The sequence below is a fragment of the Lepisma saccharinum genome, chromosome 26, assembly GCF_977018435.1.
Source record: "Lepisma saccharinum chromosome 26, izLepSacc3.1, whole genome shotgun sequence".
Classification (NCBI taxonomy): Eukaryota; Metazoa; Arthropoda; class Insecta; order Zygentoma; family Lepismatidae; genus Lepisma; species Lepisma saccharinum.
Window position 1 is genome coordinate 49,581,066 of NC_139254.1, and position 26,533 is coordinate 49,607,598.

General features: G+C 39.4%; 1 protein-coding gene across 6 annotated transcripts in view; it reads right to left on the reverse strand.

Moving 5' to 3' along the window:
- LOC145979843 (clavesin-2-like) overlaps positions 1-26,533 on the reverse strand; it is a 93,792-nt gene that overhangs the window by 42,210 nt on the left and 25,049 nt on the right. The window contains exon 1 of one of the 6 annotated variants that reach the window (XM_083112876.1): positions 7,821-7,936. The exons of 1 other annotated variant lie outside the window; for it this stretch is intronic. The gene's annotated coding sequence lies outside the window, so the exon portion shown is untranslated. Of the gene's footprint in view, positions 1-2,960; positions 3,204-5,511; positions 5,581-6,085; positions 6,109-7,683; positions 7,737-7,820; positions 7,937-26,533 lie in introns of those variants that run through there. 4 more of the 6 variants (XM_083112878.1, XM_083112879.1, XM_083112877.1 and 1 more) reach the window with 4 other exon arrangements.

A 26,533-nucleotide genomic window follows, 5' to 3' on the forward strand; every position in this document is an offset into this window, starting at 1 on the left:
GAAAAAAAAATGTTCGTAATTGTACAGAAGATTGCACCAAGGTGTTTCTCGCCTTTCTACAACAATCAGTAGCGGCGATTAGGGGGGACGTGGGGGGCAGTTGCACCCCCACTTTTTGCCCCTGCACTATGCTAAACTTTATCTACGAAGTGAAAGTAAACTGTCCTTGCCCTTACCAGTTTTGTAACCCAATCGCCGCCACTGTCAACAATTAAGTGTAGGGGGTGATACTACAGCGCCAAGCGTACAGCTTAGGGCATTGTTTACATTGATGGGTCTGGAGGGAGGGAGGAGGTTCAGTGATCATAATGACCAACTCTTCTATTGTACAGCTCTGGCTGTAATATTACCATAGTATTGGTCGTCACATGTAATACTCCAAGTATGTTCCTTCATCAAATTTCATCTTATGATGTCATCCTCATCGTCGCGATTAGACAAACAAAAGCGACATGAAATAATCTTATTCAATCAACCCTACAGCATTCTGGACCTTCCCTATGCGTAGATATAGTCATTGCTTAAGTATGGACGCACATCACTTATGAAAAACTGCCATGTTCACATTAGTCAAAAGCAGCAGAAGAGATGAGATATCCTACCTGAGCATAAAGTACAGTTTTAATAAAATCGGATTCGGGTATTTTAAAATAAGGCAACTTCAGATCCTTTTTCAGTTTAATGAAACTAACAAACAGTACATCGTTAACTTTCAAATGACAAGCGTAATTTCATACGCGAGAAGTCATAGAACTTACACGGTACTTCGGTATTGTGCTTATGGCAATTAAGTTGAAATTATGTGATACCGCACTTCGATATCTTACGAGGCACGAATAATAATTATGTTAATTTTCCACTTAGGACCAAATCACGAAATTCCACGGAAGCCGAACAAAAAATTAATTACACAATCCTTCAGTGTCATGTCTGAAACATTTTAGTCGAGAAACAATTCAGGACTAAAAGTGGTAAACGTTGTAAGTTCCAAAAACGAAAGTGTTGGGAAATAGCATCGTTCCGCACATCAGCCCGTAAGAACGTGCACACTAGTGACCTCTTTACACGCCCTTTGAACTACTTACAGGGCTACCAGCCACATTTCACGTTTACCACATTATAAAGCATGGCACATTTCACAGTTTAACGTGGAAAACGGTGTTTGAATTCTTGTGGCACTTACAGCGTTTACCAATTTTAGTCTTCAATTAATTACGTTATATTTCATTCTAATTCTTGAGCCATTTCAAGCAATGTACGACAATATCTCCACCTTAAAAATGTATGATAAAGATTTATAAAATAGCACGAAACAAAAGAAAATCAATTATGCTATCATTGAAGTTCATGTTTCTAAGATTTGTTGAAAATTACTGAAAGAATGCTTTAGATTAAATTAGTTTCCCATTCTTGAACCATTTAGAAAAACACGAAATGTAAAACACTTTATGAATTTTACCATATGCGAGATATATGCCAAATTTCGTACGAAATGGAGGTAACCTGTTTTTAATATATGTCTATAGTACATTAAATTAAACAAGTTATATAGTTTTGTACCTTTCGGGGAAAACACCAATATATTTTTTCAGTATTTTCCATTTTATCAGCATGAAGCGACAATTCTTAGTAAGCAATGGACAAAGAAATGATCAAATAATTGAGGTTAATGTCTGGAACATTTTTGGGGTAAAAAGTACTCGATGAGTACCTTACGCCGCTAGTTTACTTTTTACCAATCTATAAAACTCCGAAAACATAGTTCGAAGTTTGGGTTTATGAGTAATTTACAAAATTGCATATATATATATATATATATATATATATTACAATATTTTGAAATAGGTACAAACTATTTTTTTAATATTTTTGAGTAGTATAAATAGTTCCATATTTTCAAAACTATTTCTGATAATACAAAAGTATGAGGTTACATGAAATAACGGAGGCAAAAACGACCCAGTTCGTTGATTTGGTTTACTTTCCCTCCCTTTTCTGTCACTTTTGGTTAATCGCGAAGGTGAGATTGAGTGATGATATGATGAGAAACTGATGAAGGGACACTCACAAGAAACACCCATGCCCAGACTGGGACTCGAACCCGGAACCCCTGGTGTCGTAGCGCGTTGTGCTAAACGTTCCGCCACAGATGCTTGCGTGGCCCAGTTCGAGTGGCACTCAACCAACAAGTTACACGTGCAGCTTACTGTCACACCCACACTAAAGTTTAGTTTCTTTCTGAAGGTCTTTTTCCAAGTGTCGCTTGAGCCTGAAAACTCCCTTTAGCTCAGATGGACTCATGAAACTGGACCCACAGTTTAAAGTGGTATCAGAACCAATGTAAAATGTGCTTCACTGTAGATCAAACCCGAACCACTTGACTACATAACTAGGAACATTATGAATCTTAAGTTCGAATCTGAGCTAGATTTATTATTTAGCGTCACTTTTCTTCCACTTTTGGCTAATCGCGACGACGAGGATGTATGATGACATTGATAAAGGGACACTCACAAAGAAAACCCATGTCCAGGCCTGGATTCAAACCGCAGACCTTGAAATCAAGGGGTCCCGGGTTCGATTCCCGGTGGAGGCACATAGTAGTTCGGATCCCACTTTAAACTGTAGGTCCAGTCCAAATTAGCCTTACTGTGCATAAAGGAGACATAAAGCACCAAATCAATCAATCGAGCGAACCACAGACCCCTAGCGTCGTAGCACTATGTGATAACCACTCAACCACAATTTTTAGTTTGAGTTTTTTTGTTTGTTCTAAGTCTACTTTATGCACGGATTAGCTAATCGGGACTGGGCCTACAGTTTAACGTGGAATCCGAACCGCTATTTGCCTACACCGGGTATTCAACTCGGGATACCTTGATTACAAAGCCAAAACGTTTGAATATTAAAGAAGGTGAAGCCAAGATTAAAATTTTTCAATCAAGTTGAAAAAAACCTACCTGAACAGTGAAGTATGAACTAGTGTGATCTATCCTTCGCACTGGAGTTGAGAGTCCACGGGATGAAGTAAAGAAGACACACAGATGAGCATGTCCTTGCAAGGTGACGTAAATATGGATTCCACCTCTTCGTGGGAATTTTATCCTCTGAGCAATTCGCAATCACTCATAACAATGAATTGTCTCAGGGAACTGCCATTTGCCACGATGCTGCTGCAATGTCAGACGTGAGAGATTATAGGGAGGAAAAACAGACCCGTGGTCGTTGCATCACGGGCCTCCATTTGGCTGACTTGTCACTTCCTGGACAGAGAAAGATGATGAGAAAGAATCTCCGACTGGCATTCCTTTAATGATTGTGTTAGTTCCTGGAATGAGCTCAAATGGAACATCGCTCTGTGTGCAAGTATCAAGGACTGCAAGAAAACATGGAACACGTGTGGTACATGGGAACCCGCAAAGTAATTTCTAAAAGGGAGGTTTCAGAATCAAAAGGCTGTCACTTTATGCACGGAATGGTTAATCGTGACTGGAACTGCAGTTTAAATCAGGATTGTTAAAGGTCCAGGAATTTTAACTAAATTCAATTCCGGTCCAGGAGAGAAAATCAGCAAGAATAAATGGGTTCTGGACCGTAAGGAACCTTTTTATTTGGAAAGTATTTCTATTAGATCCAGAAATCTTTTTCCCGTATCAATTTAAATACGGTCCAGGAACCTTTTTTCGGATCAATTTGAATCTTGTCCAGGAACTTTCTTTCCGGATCAGTTTAAATAAAGTCCAGGAACTTATTTCCAGATCGATTTAAATCCGGTCCAGGAACCTTTTCTCCAGATGAATTTAAATACGGTCAAGGAACTTTTCTTGAATAAAACAATACGCAACTTGGACCGAATTTAAATTGTTCGAGAAAAAAGGTTCCGGTCCTGTTGCCGAACCCAATAAAACCCATTAGAATTTATGAGTCCATGGATCTTTAACAAGCCTGGTTTAAAGTGCGCAATGTGCCCCCACCTTGAATCGAACCCGAGACCCTTTGTATACAAAGCGATGACGTTATCAGTACGCCAACAGGAAACACGTGTTCTGGATTAGCTTCTCATTGATTGATTTCGTTTTACCTTTGCTTTTCTGCTTCGTCTGGCTAATCGCAAAGATGAGGATTGAGTGATGTTAGGATGAAACTGACGAATGGACACTCATAAAGAGTACCCATTTCAGGCCAGGATTCGAACCCGGGACTCCTGTCCTAGTAGCGCGTTGTACTAACCACTCCCCCACGGAGGTCGGCACAAAGTGATTTGCATCTGCTTCATCTTCATCTGTGCGGAAAATTACTTCCAATTGTTATCCCCTCTCCTATACCTCCCATATGCTTACGGGGACAAGTCAGATGGATCAGGTTTAGTGTTCTTAGCATTATAATCATGCTTGAGCAAGATTACTAAATATTTTGAGTAGGATGCTTCCAGATTTTAAGTCTTTTATTACACGCTTTCCAAGAAAAAAGATTCAGACGCAACGTATCACAGCCGTTACTTAGGCAACCTACTTTCTAGTGAATTAAGACTTTATGAGGTTATAAAAGGAGCAAATTAGTTTCTTCAAACCTCAAACTTTCTTCTACACTAATGTCCCGTCCCCCTGTACCTGTGCAAGCTGTAAAATCATTACACAATCGCAACACTGACCAACAATGTTGCTAAATATTCATGAGAAACCTTGGCTGGCTTCCAACGGTTTTCTGTCTAACCCTTGACACCTGTACCCTCCTAATTTGCACCCTGCATGCACAAAAAAAAGAGTAGCACATATGCAATTAATTACCAACCCTGGCTTATCTCCAAGGTGGCTGTTTAAGTTTGATGTCTGCAATGACGTACTAGCGAACAGGTTAATGTATCACTATAATGTGAAACAATGAAACGACAGTGTCGCAATATGCAGATTTCAAACACTAGAACAATAACAAACTGTAGATAAGGATTAGCAATTGGAAAAAAGCGAATGTTGAAGTCACTCACTAGCGCCATCAAACGGTGGGAAGGCAACTTAAGGTCACAAAACCATAGCAAGTAACAAGTTTTTGCGATTAGGCCGTGGCTGACATGAAACTTACAAAGTGATTTACTAAATTTCATCAAATTATATTATACAGTGTATTATTTGTATTACATGTTGTGTGTATAAGTCTTATTGCTCATCTTAAACATTTTATTTCATGGTCTGTGAGTATATTCAATTTATATGAAGCCAGAAACTTTAAATGTGTTTATTGCTTATAAAGAAGAAAGCACCTTACACCAGGGAAAATGTGTATTTGTGTACGTGATTTCGTATGTTGAGTTTCTGCCATTTTTTCCTATCTGTATAGAGCAACAATAGGGAATAGATTTCGTATTCGTTTTATGGATAAATTCACCTCTCACAGTGATTACGTCATCACAAAAAACACAATCCATCTGCCCAATCTCTATACTCTAGTAACCTTGTTAATTACAGCCAGTGTAGGATATAATTGCTAATAAATAACAACATTATGAATACATACTTTTATCAGCAGGCAAATCTAGGAGTATTCACGACACCAGATATATAGTTTGTGTGCCTGGTTCAAAACTTCCGAACTGAGAATTGACGAAGGTTTACCACACCAGTAATCTCATTTGTCCATGTTGACAGTTCGTGTTAGCTCATATTTCTACCAAGGTCTTTCATATAAGTTTTACGGCTCATATTTTCTCTGTCGTCAAAAGAAGTGAACGCTACGTTGAATGATATGATGGCATTGGTGGTTACGTACTTATTACAACGAAAGTTGACTTTCTGAATGGAAGACATTTCAGTTTATGACAACAAACTATGAACGAGAAAAGGTTACGTAACAGTTAGCTCAGAATTAGGTTTGAAATTACTTTCATTTTCTACCTGATCATGACATGTAAGTTGTTTAACTTAAAATCCAGTTCAAAACATTAGTCAAGATTGTGACACTCTTTCAAGGATTCTGAGATAATTTGCTTTAATAATTTCGTAAGTTGCTATCCACATAACTAACATGAACAATTATATTTTATGATTATTTGTACTTTTTGCAACTTAAAACAATTCTTAAGTATACTTACGGATATCATTATTTTGATTTTCATCAATCCTCACTTTCAGCTTTACATTTGGTTGTTTTCGCCCAACATATTATATATATGAATCATTAATATTCTATGGACCGTGTTAAAAATTGGAACGTAAATATTGGTTCTCCCGGATCTTCCGAAACGAAGTAAGAAATGAGCATTTGTTTTCAACAGTTGTGCGACAATAGCGCCACATACTGACGATAGTCAAGAAAAGTATTTGTTCAAGCTTTACCATGAAGGAGTGAACTGCTTGAATCTATTGGATGAGCAACTGCAGTGCAGATATTATTAAAAGACAACCTTTCTTCTTAAAAAATAACAAAAGTGCTGTGTTCAACGATAGTTGGACTTGCATTGTACATTTACCAACCCGAGGGTAGATGCAGCACTAATTATAGTCTAATTACACGTCTACCTTTTCTACAACCTTACATAATCTCATATGCTTGATCATATGGACGTAGGCTACAAACAAAATATAATAATTCATTGTTCTGATTGCTTCACAATAAAATGGTGACTTAATTAAGACTGAACCACATATATTTATTTTGTAACGAGAAGGTGTTCATAGATTTCATCAATTAATATTTAAAGGTATGTTGTAGAGTTATTTGTTCATGTAATTTAGAAATACAAGTTCTCATGTATATATTCTCTCTATGTCCTTCGGAAACCTATGAAGTGATACTTGACTTAATAACTTTGTTCCTTATCGAACTGTGCAACCATAGGCTCCACAGCTGGCACCCACTTCGCCGTTTCATATTAACGTCCAGAGAACCGTCAGCTTAACCGGATGTTCGAAGGGAACCAGATGAGTGCGCATGCTCAGCAGTAGCTCCGCCTTTAACACCGTCTCTACATTTATTAGACTTATAGCTGTACATTTGGCTGTTTTCTTCCCGTTTATACTTTTATTTATTTGATTAAAAAATCTGTAAGAGCAAGATAACCAAGTCGCAGCTAATTGGGAATCTGACGAGGTTCAAATATAACCTGATGTTAACTGCAAGCGGGAAGGTTTCAAAGACCAGAAGTTGAACAGTGGTAGCAGATAATGAACCATTGATATGCAAGATGGAGGACTAGATAGTAGACCATTACTGTGACGTCATAGATGCTGCCTGGTAATACAACACCCCTCTCCACGTACAATCGGGGAGGAAACCCGGTCGTCAGAAGGGTGCGATGGAGAATGATCAGTGGCGTACATAAACACGTCTTTAAGTTCTTTATACAGGGTGTTTCAAAAGTCGCGGAACCCAAACTTTGAAAATGTATATCATGAAAACAGTAAGATATATTTACACCGAGTTATTTGCATTATAAAGCGTCATCCATTGATATTTCAATGCTTAACATTCTCAGCTTACTCCACACAAAAACTTGGATAAATTAATAACATGGAGAATACGCCACTGATACCACTTAAGGTGCTGCTTATAGGTGGAAAGCACTGGACACAACGACTACAGTTTTCACTTTTTGGAGACCAGACGATAGCATTTCAAGGAACGTCTTTGTGCAGAATGCTTGTTTTCCTCCAAAGTACACATTTCTGCTACTTAATTCAATTTCCTTACCTCTACAGCTACCAATGGGTGTGTTGAGAGATGCACCTGCTCCACACACAGCCTCTATGGGCATTGCAATGGATCTTAGCAAAGGAACGCATCTCCTAATATCTTCTTAAATGTCTCAATGTGCAAGTAAGTCTTACCTCACTGCAGAAATTGCGTCCGGAGTCCCTCGATTGCGGGTTTTCACCTGGGATACCAGCAGAAGAAATGGCCACTTTAAAGACAAAAGAGTTGTTTCCCAATTGCTACGAACAGAGCGTCATGGGCGAGTGAGAGTTCCGCACCTCGATCTTCTTCGACAAGGGAGTTGCATAAACCCTTTCTTTTGGCAATGACCCCTCCGAAACCCCAGAGGCTCCCTCTGGCTCCCCTTTCAACAAAGAAGTTCAGAAGTTCATAAAATTTATATTTAATCTCCTGGTGTACGAGCGACTGCCATTTTTTCCATTGTCAAGGTCTCGACGATGTTTCTTGCACCGAAAGTTACATCACAAGCAGCCATAATTCATATCGTAATTGGTGATCCACTCTGAAGTGATTGTTGCAAGGAATTTACGGTTTTGAAACAATGTTAGTGGTTTTTTGTCCCGAAGTAATATGTTGCAGAAATGAATTAGGACGTAGGTGGAGGGGGGCAAGATTTACTGAGTATCCTATAAGTAATATTTCCCTTAACACACATACATACATATAAGACGGGAGTCATTCAGTTGTCTAACTGGACCGGGGTCCCGGGTTCGATACCCGGTGGAGGCACATAGTGGTTCGGATCCCACATTAAACTATAGGTCCAGTTCTGATTAGCCTTACTGTGCAAAAAGTGAACTTAAAACACCAAATCAATCAATCAATCTATCTGGACTTTTTAATTATTGTATCGTAACACCACTGACAGTGGCTAATATACCGTATATTTCTGAATCCAAGACGAGATTTTTTGCCTCAATTTCATGCCCAGAAGTATGGAGTCGTCTTGCTTTCGGGGCATATCCCCTTCAGTCCCGAAGCCAAATTTTTAATAATATTTTCACAAAATTTGAAGTTTTGGGACATTTGCCACCTATCTAAAGATAATATTGCAGTGTTTCCTCCTCCTCCAATTTAGAAATATTTTTAGAAGAGGTATCAAATTACCTGAGGATTCAACGAGGAAAATGTTACTTCACACTTGGTATCATATGTGATACCTTGGGACTCAATGAGGAAATTTAATACATGACAAAAAAATGACTGTAGAGCCTCCCGATGGCGCAGTGGTAGCGTCGTCGCCTTGTAATCAAGGGGTCCCGGATTCGATTTCCGGTGGAAGCTCATAGTGGTTCGGATTCCACTTTAAACTGTAGGCCCAGTCCCGATTAGCCGAACTGTGCATAAAGTGGACTTAAAACACCAACTCAAAATCCAATCCAATCGAAAAAATGACTGTAGTGACGTTTTTATTTAAAATACTCTACTTTCATGCCTTTGGCTATATTGCAATTATCATGGGAATGATTTTATGTTACTTTGTACAAACAGTGACAAACAGGGGGGACGTGGAAGGCAGTTGCCCCCGCTGTTTGCCACTCTTACCCCCACACTATGCTAAACCTTATGTACCAAAGGAAAGTAAACCTTCTTTGCCCCCCTCCACCCCCCACAGTTTTGACACATTGCCACCCCCACCCATAGTTTTGGTACCCAATTGCCGCCACTGTGGACAAAATATACACGCGTAAAATTTAACAAAAAACATTTCAATATTTGCACAATGCTTCTAAACTTGTATATTTCCTAAACATTTTGAGTCCACCTTGATGAATGATGAGAATATTTTTCTTATGGGAATTATTATAATAACTACCTTCTGATGACAAGGAGATAAACACATTGCATGTAGCACACTGTACAAAAGTGAGACCATCACCTCCAGGATTGCGACATTTTGGCCTATTCTTTTAATTTTTATCATACCGTGGTAAGTGAGTGACTGATAATTGTCTTTGAAGAGAATCATCATCTACACTTTGTTATTTTGCATATTATTAATGTCATTGTCAGTAGAAATAAACTTTTCGGAGGAGTTAAAGTAAGGTAAAGTGCATTTGTTAGCCCACCCATTATCCTTAGCCGCCTTGGATGCAGGAAGCAGCAATGGCAAAATCGACGAAGTGGTGAATCAATCTGACTGTCCAATTTTTTGTCCTCTCATTGAGTATTTGCTAAAAACTCCACCTAGTACAGGGTGTCCCAAATGAAAGTATATCCAATGTTGTGATTGACTTTGATCTGGGTATACTTTTATTTGGGACACCCTGTGTATCAGCACCTCCCACATTGATGATGTAGTTCTTCACAACATGTAGTCATGAGCAAGGACAGCGCTTGGGTGCCAAATCTTGGGCTGCAAGGACAGTTCACTTTCTCTTAGTCATTAAGAGGCCATAGTGTGGATCAAAAAGTGGGAGACAACTACCCCCCTTGGGCCCCCTTAATCGCCGCCACTGGGTGTGGGACTTGAATATTCCCATCATCTTTCCTTGACCATCGTCAACAATCTTCCAAGGCTCGACGACATATTCATTTGAAACTATGGTTACGGATCTATTGTCAAACAATTTGACAATTGCAAAATTTTCATAATTTATTTCACTTCGTCCATACGTTCATTTTAATTTTCACTCAAAGAAGAATCACCTAACATCAACATAAGAATTTACTGGTGTATCAGCTATGCAATTTCTTTGTATTTTACAATTAGAAAAATAATGATATCCAACCTCTGAGAAATAGATAGTAATAGAGAAATAGAGTAAGAAATAGAAAGAACTAGAGCAAGATAGGCTACCAATTTACACACACTATCACTTCACATGTATTCTGAACAATGAAACTAAAATAATAGGTGTAATTACTGCTACAACTTCTCAATTGATACACCTGAATAGCAAGGGAAAATTATCTTTCGATATTTTTCGGCTTCGTATTTTTGTCGAAGAAAGTAATGGTTGAGTCCCGAGCAGTGATGTGCATCTACGCGTAAACAATGATAGTCTACATTCTACACGTAGACTATTCTATACAGGTAGTTTACGTAATCTATGTAAACAACATGGCGAAATGTGATAACTTAGCAAAGGGCGCCGTGGAAGTAAAACAAAATTATACTGCATATCAGTTGCTGATGTGTGAGGAGAACTTTTCATACTCTTTCTTCCAAATTCAAACAATTTCTCACCTAGAAAGAAACCTAATATATGAAATATTCTAGTGTTTTATGGGAAAAAGACCACTCTTGGCTCACGACTGCCATCTGTTGTTGCTTTTTACATACTATTTATCTTCATCCATGGTTGATAATAGAAGAGACGAGGAATTTTGTTTTAAATAGGGTTCTTTTGATTTCGTTAGGAACCAATATAGTTGAAAATGTCACTTTCCTTTCATGAAACCCTTGAAAATTAATTTTAATGCACTTTAGATTTTCTACGTAGTCTATGTAAACTACAAATCAATGTAATCTACGCGTATATTACGTGTAGACAACGCATGTAGACGTAAACTTATAGTCTACGGCACATCACTGGTCCCGAGTTATCAAATGTGATATACCTGGGTGAAATTACGCCATAACACTAACATATTTTACTTTCTTCGTGCATATTTCAACTTTAATAATGGCATTACAAGCTAAAAAATATTATTTAAATAGAATTAAGAAAGTTTCGATAAAAAAATCATAAAATTTATCTTTTCTTTGTCTGGACATGCTGCCCATAGTATAAAGCATGCGCTTCGAGCATTGTTGTGCGATAGCACGTACTGAGTGTTGTGGCGAACATTTTCCTTATCAATTGTTGTGAAACGATCTACTATGGCAAGAAAAGCAAAATCACAATGACAGTGGCAGTGACACTGCAGATTCTGTGGACCATTCCAGTGAGGAGGACTAAGCGAGATCTGTATCTGACTAAGGGATGTCTGTATCTGATTTTATTTTTTGTGTACCAGTACTTTTTTTTGCCTCCTTCAGTTACTTGTAATAAGGTAATCATTTGTAAGTTTTGAAAGTAGTTTTTCTGTAATCCCTTGTTAAAAAATGGGGGGCGTCTTGGATTCGAAGTAGTCATGCATTCAGAGATATACGGTATATGCATATATGGGGCATTTCATTGTCACACGTGGAACACGCTGACTATATTTTTTATATTAAAGTAACTATTGTACTGATAGTTAAGCAACATTTTTCTTACACCTGGGCAATGAAATATGAAACTTAACACTAATGATTAAACATTCATTCATTCATTCATTGTTTTCTGCCTAATTGGCAGGTTTTTCACTGCAATCTCCAGCTTTCCCTATTCTCCGCCTTACGCTTCGTAATAGCATACGACCCAGTTAATTTAATATCATCCATAAGCTGATATCTCTTTCTTCCACGGACTTTTCTTCCTTCAACCATTCCCTCCAAGGCATCTCTTAGCAGGCAGTTCCTTCTTAGACAGTTTCCTAACCAGTTTCTTTTCCTCTTCTTGATGGTCTCCAGTATAGATCTTTTTTCACCAACTCTTTTCAGTACGGCTTCGTTTCTTACCTTGTCCGTCCATTGTACACGCTCCATTTTTCGCCATGTCCACATTTCAAAAGCTTCGAGTCGTTTCTCTTCATTTCTTTTCAACGTCCAGGTTTCTGCACCATATACTGCTACACTCCACACGAAACATTTCACTAATCTCTTCCTTAGACCTATGTCCATGGGTCCACAAAAAACATTTTTTTCTTCTATTGAAAGCTTCTTTTGCTATTGAGATTCTCATTTTCACTTCTTGTTTGCAGCTCATGTCACTGCTTATAGTGCATCCGAGGTACTTGAAGCTATCCACTTGCTGGATTCTTTCACTGTTTGCTCTCACATTAATATTCCTTGGTTTCCGTCCAATAACCATTGCCTTTGTCTTCTTTACATTAATCTTCATCCCATACTGCTCACAGCTGCTGTTTAACTCGTCTAACATACTATTTATGGTTATTTCATCCTCAGCGAATAATGCCATGTCATCAGCAAATCTTATGCAGTTTATTCTTCTTCCTCCCAATTTGACACCTCCTGTTCCCTGGAAACAATTTTTTACTATATCTTCTAAACAGATATTAAACAAAGTAGGCGATAGGCAGCATCCTTGTCGTATTCCTCTTCCAATTACACAGTCTTCTGTCATTTCGTCTCCTGTTCTCACTTTAACTCGTTGATTCATGTATAAGTTGCTTAGAAGTCTCCTCTCTTTCCAATCTACCTGAATTTTCTTCAGAATTTCTGAAAGTTTAACCCAATTCACTCTATCAAAGGCTTTCTCCAGGTCTACAAATACTACAAACACCTCCTTTCCTTTCTCTACATATCTTTCCCCAATGGTCCTCAGTAAACCAATTGCATCCCTTGTGCCTCTTCCTTTCCTGAAACCAAACTGTTCTTCCTCTAACTCGCCACTGACCTTCGAGTATAGGCGTCTGTTCAGAATTCTTAGAATAATTTTTGCCGAGTGAGATATCAAGCTGATTGTCCTGTACTCAGAACATTTTCTGGCATTGCTTTTCTTCTGCAGAGGTACCAAAACAGTCTCCGTGAAATACTTTCCCAGGTTTGTAGCTACAAATGAACAATTTTGTGTGACGGGTGGAACAGTTGAAACACTGCCTCTTCACTTAATAAGGAATTTAATTTAGTTTTCGTGAATTGAGGTTCTGGAGTTGTAACAGTTAAAGAATAAATTAATTGTTTTTTGGTGTCACCGATGGGACACAATAGAAAACAAGAGTAAATAAGAACGTTAAAATAAACGAACAATAAAAAACATTCTACCTTCTAACTTATAATAATAATAATAATAATAATAATAATAATAATAATAATAATAATAATAATAATAATAATAATAATAATAATAAAAATAATACTCGAATTTTTATGCAAATGATAATTTTAGATTACTCACTCACAAGATAGGATAAAATTAAAGCATTACATTTAATTTTAAAAATTGAGGTTCAAGGGGCACTTTCACATGGCATACCTCAAAATATCAATTTTCAGATTGTATTACGTATTATTAGTTGGGATTTCAGTGGCCCACTGTAAGATAATCGTCAAGACAAATCTTTGTCCACCTTACTCGACAAAAATAGCTTATCGAAATTACTATTGGCCGTTATTAAACCACTATTATAATGTTTATAAACTACACAAAGCTTCTTCATAACTATGTTTCCATTTACTTTTGCTGTAGGTGCAGTTTTGATGCTAATACAATATTATTGTTTATGTTTAAATGTAAATGAACAAATAAGCCTTGAAGAAGATGGAGAAGGTTGCTTTAGCAGTTGAGGCTGTGCTCGGGAGAGAGATGTGTGTGGGCCCGGAGATCCGGGAGACATAGAGAGAGAGAAAGAGAGAGAGAAAAAGAGAGAGAAAAAAGAGAGAGAGAAAGAGATAGAAAAATAAGATAGAAAGAAAAAGACAAAGAGAGAGAGAATGAAGAGAGAGAAAAGAGAGAGAGAGAAAGAGAAAGAGAGAGAAAAATATAGAAAAATAAGAGAGAAAGAAAAAGAGAAAGAGAGAATGATAGAGAGAAAAAGAGAGAGAGAAAGCGAGAAAAAGAGAAAAGAGAGAGTTAGAGAGAGAGAAGAAAAGAGAGAGAAAAAGATAGAGTTAGAGAGAGAGAAAGAGAGAGAGAAAAAGAGATAGGGTTAGAGAGAGAAAGAGAGAGAGAGACAGAGAAAAGAGAGAGAGAGAAAGCGAGAAAAAGAGAGAAGAGAGAATGTGAGAAAGAGAGAGGGAAAAGAGAGATAAAGAGATAGAGAGAGACAAATTGAGAGAGTTAGGGAGAGAGAGTTAGAGAGAGGGAAAGAGAGAGAGAAAAAGAGAGATGGTTAGAGAGAGAGAGAGAGAAAATTGAGAGAGAAAGGGAGAGAGAGAAAGAGAGAGAGAAAAAGAGAGATGGTTAGAGAGAGAGAGAGAAAATTGAGAGAGAAAGGGAGAGAGAGAAAGAGAGAGAGAGAAAAAGAGAGATGGTTAGAGAGAGAGAGAGAGAAAATTGAGAGAGAAAGGGAGAGAGAGAAAGAGAGAGAGAGAAAAAGAGAGATGGTTAGAGAGAGAGAGAGAAAATTGAGAGAGAAAGGGAGAGAGAGAAAGAGAGAGAGAGAAAAAGAGAGATGGTTAGAGAGAGAGAGAGAAAATTGAGAGAGAAAGGGAGAGAGAGAAAGAGAGAGAGAGAAAAAGAGAGATGGTTAGAGAGAGAGAGAAAAAATTGAGAGAGAAAGGGAGAGAGAGAAAGAGAGAGAGAGAAAAAGAGAGATGGTTAGAGAGAGAGAGAGAAAATTGAGAGAGAAAGGGAGAGAGAGAAAGAGAGAGAGAGAAAAAGAGAGATGGTTAGAGAGAGAGAGAGAGAAAATTGAGAGAGAAAGGGAGAGAGAGAGAGAGAGAAAATTGAGAGAGAAAGGGAGAGAGAGAAAGAGAGAGAGAGAAAAAGAGAGATGGTTAGAGAGAGAGAGAGAAAATTGAGAGAGAAAGGGAGAGAGAGAAAGAGAGAGAGAGAAAAAGAGAGATGGTTAGAGAGAGAGAGAGAGAAAATTGAGAGAGAAAGGGAGAGAGAGAGAGGGATAGAGAGAGGGAGGGGCCTTTTCAAATTAAACGAAATTCCTTATTTCTTTAAGCACGGATATTATTTTCATTACGTTAATGGTCGTTTCTACATTTTTTAAATTTTTTTAAGGACACATTAAGGGGTATCCAGGCACCCCTGGTATCCCCGTGCGCACGCCTATGCCTAAGGGTGTCCACTACCAGATATTATTTATCAGCATTTCTTCTGATTCAAGACCGAAAGAATAGAAAACTAAAATTGGTAAACGCTGTAAGTGCCACAATAATTCAAACACCGTTTCCCATGTTAAACTGTGAAATGTGCCATGCTTTATAATGTGGTAAACTTGAAATGTGTCTAGTAGTTCAAAGGGTTTGTAAAGAGGTCACTAGTGTGAACGTTCTTACGGGCTGATGTGCTGAACGATGTGATTTCCCAACACTTTTGCTTTTGGCACTTACAACATTTACCACTTTTAGTCCTCATGGGATGTCATTTGGGTGAGAAATCTAAAGGAGAGGGAGATTTTTGGATTCCCAGTTTAGGCTTTTCTGAGTAAAAGATGTTTGTGTTACGTGTTGTGAGCAGGGCCACTAGAAAGTGGAATTCCTGGAGGGGCATGTTGCAGCGGATTTTGCCATTGGCAATTTCATGCAGATGATTTTAATCATAAACCAAACTGTTCGGATTCCACTTTGAACTGTAAGTTTAATCGTAATTAACGTATCTGTGCTTAAAATGAAAATTAAAACATAACTTCCTAGATGGCGTAGTGGTAACGTGTCCATGGATGTACGACTGTGACGTCATGTACGAGCACTCACCAAACCACAAAATGGCGGCGTCTACGAACAGCTGATTCTGCAAAACACTGTGTCGCTCTATTCACGGCTTCTTATTGGCTGTCTTCTGTTCTCTCTTCAGACAGTTAGCCCGCTCGGGAGTTTTGACAGAGGAGCATTACGATGCTTCAGTAGATAAGTATTTTCGTCGTGAAAAGAGTAAATACCAAGGCCCAAGGATGAGGTATTTCGTTATATGCTAATTGGCTGTTTCTTTATTGAGCAGCTGCGCAGAGTGGCATTGAATTAATTGACGGAAAATTGGTCACTTCGTTACAACGATTAAAATAAATTATGAAAAGAGATAAAACATGATATTGTTTTACTATTACAACTATTTTTAAGTCATAATATGGTTCGTTCGGTCTTATTTCAATTTTACTTTCCAATGAATAAAGCTCATGATGTTTCACTGGAAACAATTTAGATATTAGACGAAAATATATTATGTGTGAGTGTGTGTTTGTAATTGGCGTCGATTTTCTGCCACTTCTGTCTAATCATGTCGATTAAGATGAATGATGATAAAAAAATGGCGGTTCAGAGTATTCGTATCGAACGTCAGACCATCGAGGAACTCTAGTCGTCGCCTTGTTCGATTCGCGGTGGAGGCAAATTGCACAGAGGATCGGATCCCACTTTAAACTGTAGGTCCAGTCCCGATTAGCCTTCTTCTGCATAACGTGGATTCAAAATTAGAAGCCTGACTCAAAACAAGCCTTCAAACACCTGCGAAATCCATTGTTGACGTGCAATTCAATTGTGTAAGCAATTTTAGAAATTACATAAAAAGTATTTTTAAAGTAGTCCCAGAAAAATCCCACACCCAGTTGACGCTCGAAATAATTTGCTGAGCTTTTGTTATTTGCAGAAAAGCACGCGCTTTATAAATACTGCCAGGTTAACCACCGAAATGTGTCACGCAGTGTCAGCAAATCGTGTCGTATCTTAAGCTGTCGTAACGTGTGATAATCCTCGTCAGTTGTTACATAGTGTAAAATGCCACCTCGCTTTACTGACTAAGCTACAAAAGTCGACGTTCATTGTCTGTGAAGGAGAAAGAAACTGCAAAGAGTGTTTCCACAAGGCCTTTACCCAGGAATTTTTGAGGGGGGAGGGCAGAATAGAAAATGTGAAACAAAGATCCGAGATCCAAGATCCGAAATGCTATTCGATTAGGTTATTTTACGTCGCTTTCTGTCACTTTTGGCCAGGGTTGTTAAAGGTTCAGGAATCTTAAATAAATTCAATTCCGGTCCAGCAGAGAAAATGAGGAAGCGTTAATGGGTTCTCGACCGTAAGGAACCTTTTTATTTGTAAAGTATTTCAATTCGGTCCATGAACCTTTTTACGAGATCAATTTAAATACGGTCCAGGAACCTTTTTTCAGACTGAATTTAAATCCGGTACAGGAGCCTTTTTCCGGCTCAATTTAATTACGGTCCAGGAACCTTTACTGAATATAAATTCAGCCCAGTAACCTTCGTCTCTGGATCAATTTAAATGCGGTCCAGGAACCTATTTTTCAATTAAACAAAACGAAACTTGGATCTAATTTAACTTTTGTGCAAGAAAAAAGGTTTACGGAACCAAATAGAACCCATTACAATGTATGGATTTATGGATCGTTAATAACCACAATGTTGTTAATTTCCAGGAATTGTAAATAAATTCAATTCCCGTCCGGGAGAGAAAATCAGGAAGCGTAAATGGGTTCTCGACCGTAAGGAACCTTTTTATCTGTGCAGTATTTCAATTCGGTCCAGGAACCTTTTTTCAAGATGAATTTAAGTACGGTCGAGGAACCCTTTTTCCGGATAAATTTAAATTCGGTCCAGGAATCTTTTTGCAATGAAACAATACGCAACTTGGACCGAATTTAAATTGTAAGAGAAAAAGGTTCCGGTCCTGCGGTGCAACCCAATAGAAACCATTAGAATTTATGGGTTGCTGGACCTTGAACAACCCTGCTTTTGGCTCGCTATGGTGAAGATGAGTGATGATATGATGAAATTGATGAAGACACCCACATAGCCCAGGACTGAATTCGAACCTGGTACCCCTGAATTCCTAGCATGCCGTGCTAACAACTCCGCCACGGTGGCGAAATTATATTGCAATATCCACCAATGTTACCACCAACGCTATGATTGTATTGCACCCAGACCAGTGGTTCTCAACCTTTTTCAGTCCGGGACCCACCTTGAAGGATATTATCTATACTTCATGGGACTATAAACATGAGCGCCGGAAGAATTACTTGTAGGTGTGTGCATCCCCAGATTATAATCTTACTTCTGCTAACGTCGAGTACTTTGAGAAGCCCGTTATTACGCTTGTTTCACGTATAATCCCTCCGCATTGTGCTGATGTAGTGCAGAAGGCATATATATATATATATATATATATATATATATATATATACACGCTTTACGTTTGTTTCAACTACGTATATTCGATTTACTGTGGCGTATATAATCACACAGACGTTTGGTGAGATGGCACAGGTGGTAGGAAATGCACAGGGAGTAGAAAATACACAGGGTGTAGGAAATATACAGGGAGTAGGAAATGCACAGGGAGTAGGAAAGGCACAGTGAGTAGGAAATACACAGGGAGTAGGAAATGCACATTATTTACATTTGTCGTGAAATATAAAAGCCTTTGTAGAGATAAAAACTTTATAAAAGAAAAAGGCATGCAAATATTGATGTATTATTTCAATAAATGTTGTTCAACTGAATTTCACGAAAAGACCTACATTTTCCAGTAGCGACTTGTTCAACAAATTCCACACTTATGGGGTTAAAAAAAGCTGTAGCGAACGTGAACTACTATCGGAATAAAAATTATAGATACTCGAGTTTGGACTCCAATTAAAAATTAACCAGTAGACCTACATAAAAACGATTTACATCAAAATATAGCTTATTCAATTCTGCGTTAATCCATGCTAACCATTTTTTTTCGAACATGCCTTCCATTTTTATCGTCGTGAGAACACAAAAAGGGCTGTTATTTAGTTTTTCAAACGATCGCTTTCTTTGAAATTCTGTAAGTAGAAAAGGGGTTGTTCGATGGTCAGAAAATTTTAGTAGCGTGCAGGAAAATTTCTCAAAAAACACTTTTAGCAATTTTGCGAAACAACGTTTTCTTAGTATTGGGTAGTCAATGCAATATTGGTCTTACGTAGAAATTTTCAGCGAAAAATGCAGGCTCGACCAGGAAAATTTCTACGTAGTACATCTCCTGTGTGTGCGTAATCTACAATATTGGTCTTGTTTTGAAGTTCTTTGCACCTGTTTTTAAAATGCATTATCATTGTCGATTCACGTTGAGAAACTGATTTTATACAGATTTTTATTCAGCGGAGTAAGGCTGTACATACATGCCACGTGGAAACACCGCAAGGCTTGACTCGCAGCGTCCACCGGCCTGTGGCCGAGTGGTTAGCACATCGCGCTGCGACGCCAAGGGTCCCGGGTTCGAATCCCGGTCGGGCTTGGTTGTTTGTGAATGTCCATTCATCAATTTCATCATTTCATCACTCATCCCCATCTTCGCAAATTAGCCAAGAGGCACAAAACGCGAAGTAAAATAAACTAAATCAAATCAAATCAAATCAAGCAGCGTCCACCGGTTCAACAGACATCGCTGTGTGCCGTCTTGCCACATTCGTAAAACGAACAGCTTTACTCCGCTGAATGAAAATGTGTTCCTGATAAATCAGATAGCATTAATTGATTGATTTGATGTTTTAAGTCCACTTTATGCACAGTAAGGCTAATCGGGACTTGACCTACAGTTTAAAGTGGGATCCGAACCACTTGTGCCTCCACCGGGTATCGAACCCGGAAATCAGATAGCAGAGATATTACAAGGCTTTTACGTCGTCACGACATAGCTGGTAAGCAGTGGCGTGCCCAGGGTTTTTGAAAGGGAGGGGTTATGTATACAGTACACTTTTTCTTGGTAGTCAGCCCTCATTTTGTCACATTTTCTTACCTTTGACGTTCTTTTTTTAGGAATACTGGGCAAAAGGGGGGGGGTTATAACCCCCATCAACGGGGCACGCCACTGCTGGTAAGAGATATAAATCTATCACCAGTATTTTGTAAGCATCATAAATCTCATCTAGGAAGCAATTTTCAAAGACAGTTTCGGGAAGCTTGTCTGTTGCACTTCCATACTTGTTTCGTACATTCAGATCAATCTGGTGAGGTTTTGTAAGAACATTCATTTCGACGTTGTGGGGTAAGATGGCGCAATGTTTAGTGGGACAGATGGCGCGCTTTTAATATTTACATAAAAGTTTACAAGGTCGGTAATCTGATCAAGAGTCCGATATTATCGTTTTATCAGACATAAACGAAATGTACTACGCATGTTATTACCTCAGCTTTACCTGGAGTAATTAGTAATGCATTCTTTCCACTTTTTTTACAGAAATATACCCAGAACGCGCCAGAGAAGAACGGAACGGACGGAGGAACACCTTCAGAATGATGCACAGCGTGTGATTACCGAGAAGTGCGGGAAGCGAGACGACAATTTCACACAGTAACAGGGCAGGCCCATACCCAGGGAACTGCCGTCAGCCTCCCCTGGCGCCCCCTTTACATTAGCTAAAACTATTTTGTGTAATTTGTTTGCAACGAAGAGTGAAAATGTAGACAGCAGATGTTATTTTGATCACAACTTTGGTGAAAGATAAATTCACAGAGCGGCAAGTACGTATTTAGGAGATTCTCTCCTCTAGACTTCAGAAAGTTCCTTCACAGGGGAGCTTCTTTATCTGTACCTTTCGTTGCCCCTGTTGCGACCTTCCCTTTAGACAGAAATCTGTGACTTTGACGTCATTATGCAAATTCCCTCCGCATCTGTGTCAAAGGTCAACGGCTCCCAAGTTTTGGAAAGAAAGGGGAGTTTTATTGTTTCGGCCGGGGGGTGGAAAGTACGGTAGACACTATGATTCAATATTGTTCATTTTGTCTTGTGTCATATAAATATCTGTATCATCAAACATACCATGGAGTGTGTAGCAAGGAATGATTTCAGTAGCAGCCAATGAACACTTGAAGCGATATTTTAAAAGATATAGAAAAATGTAATATTTGTGTGATATTTCTAAACTTTCTGTAACTTAATGACCCCTCCCCCCACATAATTTACCTTCATTTAACACTGCTAAACTTTTAAAAAATGGACTTGGTTTACAAAGCCCCCTCAATTCTAGCTACGGACCTGTACCAAGGTCTACATACGAAGGCGCCATCTTTCCAAGAACTTATGGAATTGCTGAATTTAAGGCTACCGGTTCATATTCACCTTCGCTTATTGAGTTTTGGTTTTAAGCCTACGTTATGCACAGGAAGGCTAATTGGGACTGGACCTACAGTTTAAAGTGGGATCCGAACCACTTATGCCTCCACTCGGTATCGAACTCATATTCGCTCATGCTCTGCGACTGCAACGAATCTATTGCCTACAACTGTACCAAGAGTTAACGTCCGCAGCAGACTGGATACAATGCATCAAATGCACAAGCTGGTTCCATGAAATTCGTTCAGTTTATCCTGATAAGTGCTTTGCGTGCAGAAAAGTGAAAAAAATGAAAAAACGGGCTGCCAACACGAAGTTGTGAAGCGCTAAATTGTTCTATTCATATCACATTCCCACTGCGCCATCTTACCCACCCATGTGGGACAAAATGCTAAATGCTACTCTTTCTTTGTGTGCATATTTTTTTACATGCAAACTCATAGAAGTAAAATAATCCACACGAAAATCCAGCGTTGTTACAGGATTCATTACGCAAGGTAAAACAACGACCAATTTGTAGTATGGGATACGCTGCCGCAAATGACGTCTCACTTTGAACCCAATGCACTTTCTTTTGTACTTATTGCTTCACCTTTATGATTAACTCTTTACACCAGTAATTTTTTCCCATAAATTTGGCTTCTTCTTGCATGAGAATTGAATATATTTTACTTGCATTTTTTTAGACAAAATGATGTAACATGGTAATGTATATTTCTAAAGTTTGATATAGATAGGAGTGTATTTGAAATTTCTTTGTAGATTTTATGTAAATTCTATCTAACGTAAATAAAATATATAATTGGCATAAACAGTCATATGCAATGCTGTAAGTCCAATAAATATATTGATGATGATGATCAAAACAAGACAAAGAAAGTTCGTAAATTTATTGCGGTTGGGAACTTTGACAAGCATCCTAATAACGATTTTTGTTCCGCCAAATATAGTGCACTTCGTAAACTAACTTGGTGACATGGCAAGGCAAGATAAATGTGAACATTTTGTAGGAATACGAATTGTAACTTTCAATGAGCTTAGAGATTTGTGTACATAATGATATGTTATTATTAGAATATATTTAAGAAGGCTAGAGAGTTTGTTAGTTAATGATATTTTATAACATTGGTTATTTTCTAAAAATAATCATGTGAACAGCAAGGAAGTAGTGACACTTTCAACATGGCGAGTTCTATGCGTGCGGGAAGGTCTCCGTGTTCAGTGATACATCGAATCGGTGAGAAGGTTTGTTTACAGAAGGTCTCAGGGTTGGTGATTTACACTTTAAGTTGCTCGTGATTAAGTGCTTACTATATATATATATATATATATATATATATATATATATATATATATATATAAATGTATGTATGTGTGTGGGTGTCTATGTATGTTTGTTCCGGCATAACTCTCGAACGCCTGGAGCAATTTTATACCAAACTTGGTACACGTATCACTTGCAATCTGGGAAGAATACTTTGGGGGTAAGATACCCCTGGCACCCCTAGGGGTTGGGTGGGAAGGGGTGACATGTAAAAATAATCGAAAACGACCGACATTAAATTCCGCACAAACAGACATCCGTGACTCTATGCAATCCCACACAACGATAGTGTTTCTCGGGTTGTCTAACGTTCAGGCTGATGTGAATTTGTGTTGCGAAAACGCTCGATATTAGTGTGGAATCCATAGTTTTCGGAGTCGCTCCCAATGCCGTTCAACTCCAAGTTCATCACCTATCGGCATGGGAGGTGAGAGGGGGTGAAAAATAAAATGCCACAAATGACCTAGATCAGTGTCGAATCCATAGTTTTCGGAGTCGCTAAGCTAATTGGTGACATTCACGATCGGATTTGAAATTAGTTACATTTTACACTATAGTTAGAATTCATTCTTTTCCTGTCTAATACAAGATAGGTATAAATTGTGATGCACGGCTGCGGCTGTAGCTCGGTAGACGCGCCGGTAGAGCATGGATACTAAGCGAAAAGTCGCTGGAGTTGAAATGAATTTTGATATGCTCGTCTACCTCACCAAGTCGCCAGCCAATGCCCACGAGCTCTGCATTAGAAGAGGGTGATGCATTGGAGAAAAGCAAATAGTCGACTTTATACATATATTATATAGACACACGAAAATACTCTACAGATCCTATTACACAAGATATATATACAAACTTAAAGCAACCATCTACGTTGGCCAACGTACCCCTACACATTTCCCCCTGGGCCCAAAATAGTGTTGCGCGCTATCACTCACGAAATCACTGTTGTGGGGGTGGTGGCCACAATCCTACCTTGGTCCGGCCGATGTATGCACGTCGTCCTCCGTCCAGCACTGGTCCGTGTGCAGGGTCACAGGGTCACAGGGGGTCCTCGGGTCGAGTCCCGACAGCATGGGAAAGAAAGCCCGGGCAACGGCACAACGACAGCGGTCAGTGCGCGAGGTTACACTTCCGTACGGTGTCACGGTCCACGGTCACTCGGACACATACGTAACCGACAGTTCCTCACCAACTCGGAAACTTACTTCTTTAATCACCAAAATGATATCACCGGAACTACTTCGGTATATCTTCGCGGTAGTACAAGTGTCCAGAAACTCTCTTCTCTATCTCACCGCGGTTTTAAGTCAACTGTCCTCCTCTCTCTCAAAAATTGTCCTCCTCCGGTCCCCTTCGATTCCAGGGTTGCCACATATTTTGGCGTCATCCCCTCCTTTGGAATGACCACCGGATCTAAATGGGAACCAATAGACACACTTGGACCCGTGGTACTGCTGAAGGCGGCCCTGGGGCTGTTGCTCGTCGGGGCCCCAAAGATGTCCTTACCGTCCGGTGCTGCCGTCTAGGGACTCCTCCACGCAAACACGCACACACCGATGAACAAAATCTTCATCCCCACTATTCCATTTGCATGTCTTGGCAATTATATTAATGAAATATCACCCCCAAATGTACTGTTTCATTGAACATAAACGTTCACCCTTTATCAATAAAATAATACACACATCTTAATACAATATCAAAGTCCCTTCTTTAATAACAAATACATGGTTCTCATTTACAAGCTGAACTACCCCTAAACACCATATTAATATTCTTACACTGAACTCATGCCGATTGTGATTGAAGGAACGTTTTCAATACGGAATATGAAGTATAATTTAGAATGCAGATGGTGAATTTCTAAGGGGGTTTGCAATCGCTGCTGCGGGCAAGCGAAACGTGGTTGGCAACACTGGCATGGCACCTTTCGGCAAAAAACAGACCCCTCCTTGGACGCAAGTGCGGAAAGCAATGAATCAAAGCTTCCCTATTCATTTCTGGACAGGAGAAGCGGCAAAACGATGCCCACCGGCGCTTAGGTTCGAGGAGAGATCAGGCGTCGGTCCTACGTTGCGACATGTCGTCAGTAACGAAGGACTTAGCCTCCTTTTTTAATACAAAAAAACAGAATTTGGTTGAAGACCGGGAGAGGCTAGCGTATGATTGGGGGTGGAATAACGGTGCATGCCGATATTTAGGAAGAATTCCCCCCGTACCCGTGAAATTGGGAAAAGTGGATTTCGCAATAAAAAGTATTCCTGTAGCCGAACAAGGGTGCCGAAGAACGCGTTCCTCAACCGGCAGAGGGAGCGAGCAACGAGGCAGGCCAATGTAAAACAAATTTATATACACACACGAAAAATTTATATTTATATATGGTAGAAAAAAGCTGTACATTACATATCCCCCCTTCGTTTTTCACAGTGTGTGGGTCAACACCACTGGGAGAAAACGACATATTTTCGGAGGCAGTAGCCCCATCTTACCCCTGACAATTGCACAATAACAAAATTATCAATCAAATATATGAAAAGCACAAATAAGTATCAAAATTACATTCCATAAAGAAAATAACACATTAGCCAAAGTACAATTACACATACAGGAATTAGATTACAATAGAAAACACAATACAAATGAACGATTCAAAATGTAAACAAACTGGTGGTTACTTGACGGGAATCCTCCCTTTCCTTGTTTTGAAAGGACCAACCGGTCTGCCAGACAAAACCTTCCAGCTGTTTTGACGTCATGGGGGTCCCTTCACTTTCCAGGTCAGGAATGGTCGTCCCCAGAGACACACCCTCCTCCCCGATGTCCTCTCACACCGCGTCGACGGGGGGTTTTCTTTCGGAGGTTCTTCTTGTGTCTTTATGGAATCTGGAAAGCGCATACCTGGCGGGTGTTTACAACTCCGCTTGCAGTTCCAGGTTCAACTCCCGTTGTTTGGTATGCACGAAGATTCGACGCATTGTGGACCCCTGCATCCTTGTCCTTCATGCAATCACGCAATAAATATGCGTTTGGATACACCTCCTTCTTCACTTCGAATGGGCCCTCATAGAGGTGTACAAACTTCCGGAATATCCCTTTGTCCACATTGGAACTTGCATGAGTCCTCTTGAGAACTAGGTCTCCAGGTTTGAAGCATGTGGACTTCCTTTTGTCCCTCTGTTTTTTCCTTGCATCGGCCGCCATCTTCAATTTCTCCCTCGCCTTGCAGAGCTTATATTCGTAATTTGGAGCGTCGTTGAGCTCTGGTAGTTTGAACAGACGCTTTACTTCACTGTCCGGCTTCCTGTTCATGAAGAGTTCGTACGGACTGAATCCCGTGGAGGAATGAACACTAAGGTTCATGCACTTGGCGATATCCGCAACTTAATTAGGCCATTCGTTGTGCTTCACTTTGATGCACGCGCGGAACAGCCTTCCCAGTTCTTTCATGCACCTCTCCACTGGGTTCGACGCCGGGTGCTTGCTGCTGATGAAGCGGGCTTCTATCCCACGCTCGGTGAGCTCTTCACGCCACTTCTTGGCCGAAAATTGTGTACCCTTATCTGACAAGAATGTCTTCACTCCCGGACATATGACTAAATAATTATTTAAGACCTTGTTCAGAACGGCTCGTGTTGTCGCTTTCTTCAAAGGGTAAATTACCACAAACTTGCTGAAAACACAACAAAGCACCAAACAGTATTGGAGGCCATATTTTGCTCTTACGAGAGGTCCGTAAAGGTCCA